Raw genomic sequence first — 12,438 nt, forward strand, 5'->3', positions numbered from 1 at the left:
TCCACAGGATGTAATATCTTATCCCTAACCTCATCTCCACCAAACTGCAGCTAAATGCATTCCTAGTAAAAAAATATATATATCTTAATTATAAATATATGAATTGCACTGCATTCCACTTGGAGGTGCTGCGGTTAGAGCACTCCACAATCACTGCACGCTTGCGAGTTCAAAATCCAGGTCAAGAAGGTTAACAGCTTATTTATCAACCCGAGCTATAGTCAAATAATGAATCCCATTTTGTGGGAAGTCAACAGCGGTCATCCAATTATACACCACCATTGGCTCCTGTTATAGGAATGTAGCATTCCGCTACTGGCCATAGTGAGAGATGTGTGGCATCCTCCTACCTCGCATTTGAGTGGCCGAACACATATGAGGTGCAGTACAGCAACCAGTGTAAGCACAGCCGAGAATGCACGATGGGGCAGACGGTGGCATAATGAGTAAGCGAATGTGTGTACGTTTAAATAATTTTGCACCCGTACGTAGCCGATTGTGCTAACCATAGCCGACCGTGCTAACTGTAGCCGACCGTGCTAACGATGGCGCGTGCGTCCATTTGCAAGGCGGGGCCCTGCTCTCCAACCAGGCAACAACAACAACGAGGAGGATGATGATGATGCCGTCGACAAGATTGGGCCAAAGGCGTCACGCGGGCCTGGACGGAGATTCTCCCGCCTGAGGCGGAATATTCGGGAGATTCTGCGATTCATTCGGGAGCACTGTTTCTGTTACCGTGACGATACCGCTGAATAAATCCTGTCATGCGGCTGGGCCCTCCCTGCCCTGTGTACATATTTTTCAATGTTACTGTCGTTTTTGTCTCACTTCTTTCTGGTCTAATGACTCCAAGACTCACGGTTTAAACTGAAGATCCCAGTGGTCCTCAAAAATATTTACGGGGACTCCTTCACTTACAAACATTCAATTTAGAAAGTCTCAGAGATACGAAGAAACCTGTCCATATGTCCAGTTGCCTGTTTGTACCGAGATTCATAAGTTCAACCGCCACGCAATAGATGGTGGTGGTGGGATCTACATCTACACAACGTGAAGAACCAGTGGCGTCTACGTCTACAGGAGATTATACAACTCTTAAAGCCATTCCCTGTGTTTAGTGTACACGCCGTACAACATGTTTGGAATTGACAGGAGTAAAGTTGGACTTACGAACAGACTTCTGGAACCTAACTCGTCCGTAAGTAGAAGAGTCCCTGTATATGGTGGTCACTGAACAACGCAGACCCAGCCTCCTTTTTACGATGTTTGGTCCATTAGGACGTTGCCAGACGCATCTTTCTGTGCTGACGACCACGCGATACACATTAGACGAGTCACAACAGGTCACGTTTAATACTCTAAACTTGTCTGGAGTAATTCGCATGAGGCAGATATTTCTGAAAATTTGCAGAATTACATGTCTATGGGAAAGGAACCATGTGTATGGCATTACAAGGGGTGCTTAGTCGTGTGTGGATGCAGGTTGTTGGCAGTGCCACTGATTAATTAGAATCTTTTTTTCATCCTGGAGGAATCCAATGAGCTATGAAGCTCTTTTCACATATGTCCAGTAGGGGCGGGTCAGCGAGGTATGTACAAAAACGATATGAGAGGCAAGATGGGGAAAATATAAGCATGTTGCTAAAAATACAAAGTACATAGATTCCTGCCGATTTGTCAACAAATGCAAGTTTGGGCAAGGCAGCAACACAACAACAGCACCAGACCACGACAAGACAACGCACAGTCCCTCAATTACATTGCAAATTAAAATCGAAAGTTCAATGCGCGATATTTGAAACAGCGTTACTACATGGCAATATTCCCCTCGAATACCGAATGAACGAGGCTAAGACGCTTGCAGTAATGTTCAAATATGCATCGCAAGCCATTCAGAAGTGAAAGGCCTCGCGTGACCACAGGGCACCACGGTGGCTGGGAGATGTTAACTACCTCCCCTGGTACGCAGGAGGTCGTGGGTTCCATCCCAACCCTGACGCATGCTGTATATTTGTCTGCTATAAATGTCCACGTGACGATAAGCCACTTCGTTGAGCTATCATTTGCGATGGCCAGGTCGCTTCTGAAAAACTGCTATATATGCTCAGTGGGCCTTACCTGGTAAAATTAAAATAGTTTGTCAATTAGTAAATAAATGAAGTATATAAGTTCCAATTTCATTCATACATACATTTCCAAGCTTGAGAAAGGCAGTAAAACAATAGCAAAAACAGCCACAGTCCACACCAGGAAAACATACAGTGCCTCGGTAAAATTATACTTTAAAACTGAACTGTTGATACATTAAGAATACAAAAAATAGTTTAGTTAAAAATCATTTGGTTGATAAGGACCAGGGTAGTGATCTGCGATTATTGAGTGGGGGTTTGGGAGTCGCTGACTGGGAGGAGTGGGAACGGGTGAAGCCGGATCTGCCACACGTTGCGCTCACCAACTCGAGCTTCGCCGGGACAGCAACAAACGAAGAGACGGAGAGAGGAGCTACCCCGGGTTTACATCGCCACGACTCACGACGCACACAACACACACGGCACATGCCCAGGGGGAGGAGGGCGATGACCACCCCACAGTGCGATAGCTATGACTCCCCTTTCATTTAGTGAGCCATCCTCACACAACGCTGCACGGAGTGTGCAGTGCTATCAATGAACACGGCACTACCACTGCACTGAGTGTGCAGTGTTATCAATGAACACGGCACTACCACTGCACGCGAGCAATCGGCAGCTTAGTGAGTTACACGGCACGGTACGGAGCTATTAACGCGACACGAACCACAGCGTGTTCCCGGGGTACTCAACTACCTTAGTTTCTCAACTACCGGGATTACTCAACTCAATATATCAAGAGGCGCAATGCACTGTGGTGAATACGAGACAGTGGTCCTTCATAAACAACATCACCAAACAGTCTTTAAAGAGCAGCATGCGGCACCGGGAGACGCAGATTGCCAACCCCTGAGCTATTCTATTCCTGCGCATGAGGGCAACATGTTCAGGAGCCATAAGCCAATGTCCGAGGTCTGCTGGTCACGACGAGAGGGCTTCAGGAGAAACTTCGTAGGGTTACTATTCCTACTCCGTTGAAGGAGCACAAACGACTGTGGTTCACAATATCGTGCATAGTTTGGGTTGCATGGTCACAATCACACTGTGGCTTGACTTAAATTTTCTATTGCGTCGTTTCACGTTGTACGATCTGTTCTGGATAACCACAGTCAAACACTGGAGAGTTTTTAATTTTCCATTTGTGCATCAGGTATCCGCATCTGCCATGGTTGTGCAGATGCGGTTTAGAGGGACCATGATCTTCGTAGAATATCAAGCCCAGGGATCTTCTGCGTTGGGTTTTTCACAAGGTGTGTCAGTTCTTTTGAACTTACACTGATCATGTCGACTCTCTGCAGTAGCAATGTGAAACTATTAAATTAAAAGGGATACAATTTTTAAAAAGTTGATTCTTACACGTGCAATTCAATACATTAATTGTCAGCTGAATAATAAATATTAATCGATTTAACCGATGTATCGCGCTGTTACTACTAACTAGCACAACTCTTTATTACGATCACAGCATGTACAAAGTAAAATTTTAACAAAAAATATATTTCCTGAAGTAATGATGGTTTATTCAAACTGTGTGCAATATCAAGCAACTTCGGAATGATTTCTGAAGCACTGCTGCAATGTTTGGTGCACTGCGATACTAACGCGGCGATCCGAGTTGGATTCCTAGCCATGGCTAACGTCAGTGGTGACTGATATCTGAACCAGTCCTGAACCTAATCCCCGCCCCCTTCACCAAGCGTGGTAAAGTTTGGTGCAACAACCCCCATGACCAAAGCAACGTGGCGAGGCCTTCATCAGGCAGTGGACTGCCAGAGGGGTGTTACACACACAATCATCAGTTTGTCTCGACAATCACTTGCCTTGAACATTGAATCCTTAAGTTACATTACCAATGGCATATTGGTGTGGCTCACTGACCCTTTGATGTGAAAGATTAAAGAACCCCAAGTGTCTGTCGCCGACTCAACAATTTTGAGGAGCGACCCGTGGCGGTCAGGCAGATCACGAGGTGAGCAGAGGGGTGAGGAGGAGGGCACTTTGGAGGGGGCTGCCAAACCTCGAGTCGCGAGCACACAGCGCCGTCTCCTCGTACAAGACGGCGCACCGATGGGCACCGCCGCTGCTGCCACCGGGCTTGGCCTTCTGCGCCAGTTTTACTAGATTGGCCACGGGGCCGTGCCCAAGGTTGCGGCAGGAATGCACGCCGTAGTGCTGCGCCACAGCGCAGTCCACGGCCGGCAGCTGCAGAGCACACAGCCAACAACAGAGACCTGGAACCCTCTCTCTTTCGTTTGGAGGCGGCCGAGTAGCTAGCAGCCCTTTTCCACTGGCGCATCCGATCCGTGCCAGCGCGTAGCACCCCCACGGAACGGGTGGTTTTCCATTGGCTATTTGCTGTGCCGATATAAAATCAAACAGTAATACGTCGCCCTTACAAGACCACTCAAAATGGACCAGGGGCCAAACAGGTCCAGAGGTGGTGCTAATAATAAAGTGTCCATTGCGTACGACGTGAACAGCGTTAATGTGACTGCACAAATTTATGGAAACATGGCCGAGTGGTGGTTCTCGGTTCAAGCCCAGCATCCGCCCTGGTTAATGTTGCCAGTTTATTCACCATAAACAAAGAGATCTGTTTTACAATGTATGATAATAATCCTGTGACGCTGTATTAAAAAAATAGAATTGGCCACGTGTAACCGCATCATGTTCCAAATCTGCTAAATCAGAAAAAATACTTGCAAATTACTTTATTGGGGAAAAACCACGTAGGAAACTCGAACATCGCTCCCGAATGGCAGACATGTCCATTCACAGGCCGGTAGTGCGTGCACCACGTGCCAAATAGGAACAGCTGCCATTGGGGGGGGGGGGGGGGGGTCCCCTCGGGTAGACTGCCGTAGAGCAATGGAATGGTTGAGATGAAACGTTGCTGTAAGGCGCTTTGAGTTGAAGAGTTTATTTCCGCGAGCGCCCTATATCTCCAAATCCTTATCCCCATCTCTGAGCCGCCCCTGTGGCCCCTACTGGGGCCCGTGTCTCACCGCTGCGGTGTCGAGGCTGCCGCACTGGTGGATGAACTCCATGCAACTCGTCGCGCTTTGGGCAGAAGCTTCCCGCTGTGGCTCCAGATCCACCCAGGGCAGAGATCACAACCACAGTCTCCTCCAACAGCTACCACAGACACAACAAATCCGTCAACATCAGTTGGTTGACAACGAGGCGACCGCAAGGCAAACACCGGCTTAAAGCTAAACGATACGCATGGAGCTGCATCTCACAATGCAGTGCACACAAACTGATTAAATATTACAGATTTAAGTTTGCAAATTAACACAAAATTCGTTCTCAATTTTAGTTTTCCAAATGCACTATCGACGTAATGTCAAGAGACAAATAAATCATCCATTCGTAAATCTCGCATACCCGTGCAGGCCCTGTGTCATAAAATGTGGGGGGTGGCCTCTTATCTTGTACACAATAGGAGCCAACACTTTCACATTAGCTGTGTTATGAGATTGTGCGGCGCACGAGAGTAAAGCTGAAATTGTTATTCTCAGAGATGGAATTAGGAAAATGAAGTGCAAAACCCAAGTTTAATGAGACTGTAATTTTGTGCAGTCGCTGGTGACTGGGCTCGGACGATCGACTTGATAAGACTTGAGACCTCGGTTTCAACCCAAGCGGTCAAAATCCAGATTCAAGCCCAGAATCTCATTATTGCCAACGCACCGCTTTGATCTCTGAGCCACCCGTCCACTTTGCATATATAGTGTTATCATATATTTTATCTGAATGTCACCGCTGTACACTCAATTTTAACGGTGATTTTCAATATCTACCTTTGGGATGTTTGCCAAATTCACAGATATTTTTTAAGAGTGACAAGAGAAAACCCATGCATCTTACGTGACACTTTGTTGCGCTCTGCATTGGTAGTGATTACATAACGCTTAAACGTATTCGAGTAATCGACAAATGAGTTTTAAGTTCGTAATAATAAACTAATATTACCGCGCACAATTTTGGAAACAAAGTTAACATTGAGCGCCACTCGGAGGTGGTAAGTACACTCAAACTTTGCACGGGCAGTGTCGTACACCTACTTGCTGTACTGCCTCTTACCAGCTGGAGGCGGGTGGGCTCACGCACGCCACGTACGCACCTGGGCGTTGCTATGGAGGATGTCCAAGAAGGAGCCGAGGCCCAGGCTGGGGAGGTCGCGCGAGTCAAAGTGCTCGGCAAGCTGCTTCTCCACGCGTGACAGCGCGGGTAGGCCCAGGGGCTCTGCAATCTTATTTGCGTGGCTCAGCAGACGGACCAGATGCTCGGCTACCGCCTCTGCGAAGGAGAGAAGAATGCCATTGTAGGAGAGGACAACGATGCTGTAACTCGCTCCAATAGGCTCAACAACTGCAACTCTCTCTCTGCCCCCCCCCCCCCCACGTCTCATCGACAGCCTCCTGATAAGTTTCATCATCAATATCCAGATGACTCAAAAAACAAGTTTAACACGAAGGCCTTCGCGACCAATATTATCCATAATAGAGATTTTTGGGTTAGATCACATACATTGTGCATATTAACGCGTATTATTGAGTGCATGTTTACATGATCTAACCCAAAAATCTAGATGGACTAAAAAAACCACTGGCAGACTTCTCACTCACACCCGTATGCAAGACGATATCGCCCCAATATTCGAATTGTTCAACTATCCCCCGAACCAGTCCAGGATTAATTTCAAGATCACACTCAGCATTCTCAAAGTCCTCCGTGGTCTGACCCCTTATGTACAACACAAGAAACTACATTTTATTCAGATTGTGCTTTCGATATCGTGTCATGAGACAGAGTATCCACTCGGATCTCTCACGGAGCAGCGGAACCCGTCATATTGGAGAATGGCCCACAGAAGAGAACATCACAAAGCTACCTCTGACATTGCTTCTAGTGACCTCTGGTCCACAGAGTAAAGGGAAGCACATTCTAACCCACTCTGAACGTGAGAGTAATGTCCGTCACATGAAAGTTGAGCCAATATTGGACTTAGTCAAATTAGCAGGAAAGTGTTATCACCCAGCACGTGCATCGATCGGTTGATCGTTAGTTTGTGGCATAGAGATCCGCAAAAAATAGATATCTTTGGATCATTCGAGATTTTTAATTATCCGCAGCCATCCTCCACGTCATTAGCGCAGATAATCGAGAGTCTACTGTATATGCAAATTTGTCTCCTTACTCCCCGGAGGAGGCGCGGGCCGGTGTCGGGAGTGCTGATGCTGCCGAGAAACGCGGCCGGTTTCTCCTTGACCACGAGGTCGCGAGGAGTCTCGAGGGAGCCACAGCACAGGGCCAACTGAAACAGCTTCCGGGCCAGCGTGTCCCCTTTCACCTGCCCCAGGAAGTCCTGCACACACTGTCGGTGGAAACAATAAAGGACCCAAACCACGTGCAGCCATATCACTCTGTTGGGACAAATAGAGGGTGACACATGCATAGATGTCCGACCAATTTCAATGCCCCCCCTTACTTTTGTCTCAATGTGTGACTGAATTTTGTGAAAGCGATGGCCCTAAAAATTATAGAGGAGAGTTAATTCAGTGGTAGAGAAAGTCATTGATACTGGTGGAAGTATCGACAGACTTGAAACGTATGGCGATTATCACTCATTAAATAATTCCGAGAACAAATGTATTTTGGAAAATATTTGACAAATATAAGCAGATGCATGATTTTTCTCGCGCGGTAATTTTGTTGCATTAAGTCCAGACGTCATGGCTCCACCTTTTTCAGCTTATTCACAAAGATGTCCTCGGCGTTCTGGAAGACCTGCAGCACCATCTCGGCCGCCCGCTGTGTCGTGAACTGTCGGCGAAGATCGGCGCTCGTCCCTGGCAAGGGGAACGACTCCAACAGGTATTCCTTGATCTTGTGTGGCCGGCCCTCCACCTCCTGCTTGATGTCACACTCAATGCGAGCCAGCCCACGGTCCATCGCCTCCCGCTCGCCTTTCTGGGCCTTGCCGATCACCTAAACAAACAACACAATGTTAGCAACTGTGGCGGCCACAGGTGCAGGGCAGTGCTGTAGTTGCGATGATGGAACACGTGATGGACGAGTGGTTCAACAGCGAATGCAAGGTGTGCTGCTAATGCACGATTGCAATCGAGAGATGGGATTGGTGGATCATCCTAGCAGCAGTGGCTCTTGGCAAGCCATCGAACAAAGACAGTCACCGCATCACTCGCTTTCAGATGGGCTTCTGCGGCCAACTGGAATGCTCTTCCTTCCGATATTAGGAAGCCATTGGAGCTATGCACTTTTAAATCTATATTGAAAACAATTTCTTTAGAACTGCTTTTTGTGTTCAGTTTGTTGCCCTCCACACCTCCGATTAGCACAGTTGGCTACGTACAGTGCGAAAGAAGTTCAACATATACTTGTGGTTTTACCCAATCCAGTCATTTCTGAGTACTTGTTTAGATTTGCAAATTTTGATTCTGACGCCAGCACACACGTCCTCCTCATTCATTAATAATAACACGGGATTTTTTTTTTTACATTATTTGTGAAGCATATAGAAATGCAGTTTTGGATAATACACCCGCAATATTAACTAGGGCGACTCCTGGGATCGAATCGCGAACCTCTGAAACAAGCGACAAATGCACAACCACTCGGGAAAGAAGATTTCTGTAAGGAGCGGTACAGTAAAATAGGCCTCAGCCTTCAATACGATATATATTAACATGATGTACTTACACGAGCAGTTACTTCAGTGCTCTTGTCGCAGCACTGCACCCCCAAAACTGAAGTCGTGTTGGAAGTCTGTCTCAGACTGCATGACAAAAGGATACACCACATTCACTTGACAGGGAGACAGGTGTGCAACTTGGGTGCCTGAGCAACTGAGGATAGCTCAGCATTGTGGCCGTGTAAGGCAAACACAGAGGCGGGGGAATATTGGTAAAAGGCTGATGCAGTGTCACTCTCAGGTGTGAACACAGCGACACATACGTTGTGGCTGTGTGTCAGCAATTCCAGAACGCATTTAATTCAGAAAGTAAACCCCCTCAAGGGCAACAACAATACATACTTGAGGCAGTCTTGATTTGAAGCTTTCGCGACTGCAGGAATCCACACTCTTTGGTTCTTTCGGTAAAGTCACGTAAAATCGAGGAGGAGGCCGCTTTCCTACCTTACAGTTACACGCTAATTTCTCACGTTAACATCACTAGCCCTGGCCACTTCTTTATGACCCATGGGCTACACACATTTCAAACCATTTAAAACAGTCTGCCTCAGCAGCACACCAAGGCCTTCCCACATGATGACGGACACTTGTGTCGCGCCCGAAACGTCGTGATTATTTAATTTTATACCTACGTGACTTTACCGAAAGAACCAAAGAATATAATTTGAGGCATCCAATAATAATACAATTCGCAGTCAACAAGCGACGCAATGCATACACACGTACACACACACACACGCTCGTACACACAGGCACGGCATGTACGGAAATGCCCAGAGGTATGCTGGTGATATGGATGCCCAGATCGTGAATATCCGGAGCCCCGTATCGTTCCATGAGATGCTTCAGCAAGTCCGGCACCTTGAAGCGTGCCATCACTCCTTTGCCTCGGGAGCTGCGGCTCTTGGCCACGAAGGTCCTAAACTCTGCCGCAAACAACAACAACACGAGCGGGTTACGCAGAGCGCATGCTAGGGGAGCAACGACGATGCATTGATTCGGACGTGATCATTCATCCTGAAGATCGCGATATGCACACCGGATCGCGTGCGTAAGAATTTATGTTTTAGATTTGTATACGTTGCGTGTCATTGTTTCACATTGTCCAACACCCACCCACTCCAGTCACTAGAGCCGGCTGTGTTCACGTTTTAAAACAAGGCGTTGAATCTAGAATTTATTCACGAGCCCTCAATCGCGATAATCGATTGATTCGCGACATAGGTGGCTGGTGTGGCGCGTATCGCTTCTGTTTATGTCTGCAAGGAATCACTTGCTGAGCCTTCGTATCATTTCAAATACCAAACATATTCATGCATCAGTAGCACTGAGGCCTTGAAAAAGGAAAAAAATCCGATAAGCGACGTTTCGGGCAATGACCCTTCTTCATATTGCATAGAAAGGCCAGAGAGATTGAGTGAACAATAAGAATTGGAAACTGCACTTCACAGTGATTACCGTGTTTAAAAAGCTATTAGGTAACCATTCATATGAACCTTATGGCGGCTCTTGCATAAACATTATATTATATATTATATAAACATTATATTATATATAATATAATGTAAACATTATATTATATATAATATATATTATATAAACATTATTTTATAATGTTAACATAAACTTTGCTCTTTTTCACCAATGGGTTTGAAGGGTGGTGGCAAGTGTTGTCTTGTTAAACTATGCCTTTAAAACTGAAAACTACTTACCTACAGTAGCTCTATTTAAATACACTATCGAAAACATAATTTACTCCCCTCTGTCAATCATCGTGTTTCTCAGTGTGGATTTGTGAACACACTTGTTAAACAATACATAAAATAGTACGCGTTTTCAATGCGCTGTTCATATTGTAAAATGCGTTTATACCAATGTGACTCTACAGCAGTTGCAGAGCCGCACTTTTATATAATTCAGGTCAAAGCTAGATAAACAGTGGAGGATAAACATCGCATGAAGGCGGGGCAATTGTTGTGCAATCATTTCAGGTCAAATTTACAGGTGCGTTTTATTCATGCCACACAGGTAGAGAGTTGAGAGTGAAACCTGGCCCACTGGCATCGTGAGTCATGGATCATGAGTCACCCGGACTTGTTGTGTTTGTTTATGGTTGCAATACAAGCCATCAAATCTGCACCACGAAGAGAGTTGATGAACAAGTAGGAGAGTGTGTAACTGGATTACATTCATGTGCACAGGCGTTTCACATGTGAATATAAAATAAATAAGGTCGACTCAAACGCCACTCTTTAGGATTTGGCACATTCAATAACATTTTATTTGATAAATTAAGATCAACAAACCATAATCAAATGGGTCATGCATCGATGTACCAATTGTGGTTACGGACTGCTTAAGAAGAAAATGATGAATGCAGATTCGAAGCGAGTTTAAACGTGAATCTACACCATTTAAATATATTTTAAACAACCCGTTGCAAACATGACAGTAATTTGAAATGTAGCACTGTACATCAGAACAATTTGAAAGACGTTAGAGATTTCAAACTGTCCAAAAATAAAGGGGGGAAATAAACATATTTTTACATAATGCAGGTTTTTTGGGTGAGACCACGTAAATATAAAAATATGTCGGTAAACCCACCACCACCCGACACAGCCAATTAGTAAGGTTTGTCACTTAAACAGAACATGCCAATTCGTTACTAGTACAGCACACCGGTTGTGTGTTAGAGAGCAAAGCCACAACATTAACAATCTGAGTACGACGTTTCGCCAGTAATTACAACCAGCATCATCAGGAGGCAGCCAGATTTGTGGATTTTAAAATGTAGATTTATTTAAATTTAAAAACATATAGAGAACTGGAACATTATTATTACAGAATTTGGTGGGACATATGACGAAAAGAGAGTGACTCCAGCTTAGCTTGCAAGAACTAAGAGACACAGTGTGGCCATGTGGCCTTAATGAGAGAGACTGACTCCAGCTTAGCTTGCAAGAACTAAGAGACACAGTGTGGCCACGTGGCCTTAATGAGAGAGACTGACTCCAGCTTAGCTTGCAAGAACTAAGAGACACAGTGTGGCCATGTGGCCTTAATGAGAGAGACTGACTCCAGCTTAGCTTGCAAGAACTAAGAGACACAGTGTGGCCATGTGGCCTTAATGAGAGAGACTGACTCAAGCTTAGCTTGCAAGAACTAAGAGACACAGTGTGGCCATGTGGCCTTAATGAGAGAGACTGACTCCAGCTTAGCTTGCAAGAACTAAGAGACACAGTGTGGCCATGTGGCCTTAATGAGAGAGACTGACTCCAACTTAGCTTGCAAGAACTAAGAGACACAGTGTGGCCATGTGGTCTTAATGAGAGAGACTCACTCCAGCTTAGCTTGCAAGAACTAAGAGACACAGTGTGGCCATGTGGCCTTAATGAGAGAGACTGACTCCAGCTTAGCTTGCAAGAACTAAGAGACACAGTGTGGCCATGTGGCCTTAATGAGAGAGACTGACTCCAGCTTAGCTTGCAAGAACTAAGAGACACACTGTGGCTCAGAAAGCGCGTTGTGACGGAGCGCGTTCCGCGTTGTGCGAGAAGCGTTCCCTAAATTAAAGAAAACGCGTTG

Source organism: Petromyzon marinus, unplaced genomic scaffold, assembly GCF_048934315.1.
Source record: "Petromyzon marinus isolate PM22_M1 ecotype Great Lakes invasive population unplaced genomic scaffold, UKy_Petmar_22M1.pri1.0 PM_Scaffold_2, whole genome shotgun sequence".
Classification (NCBI taxonomy): Eukaryota; Metazoa; Chordata; class Hyperoartia; order Petromyzontiformes; family Petromyzontidae; genus Petromyzon; species Petromyzon marinus.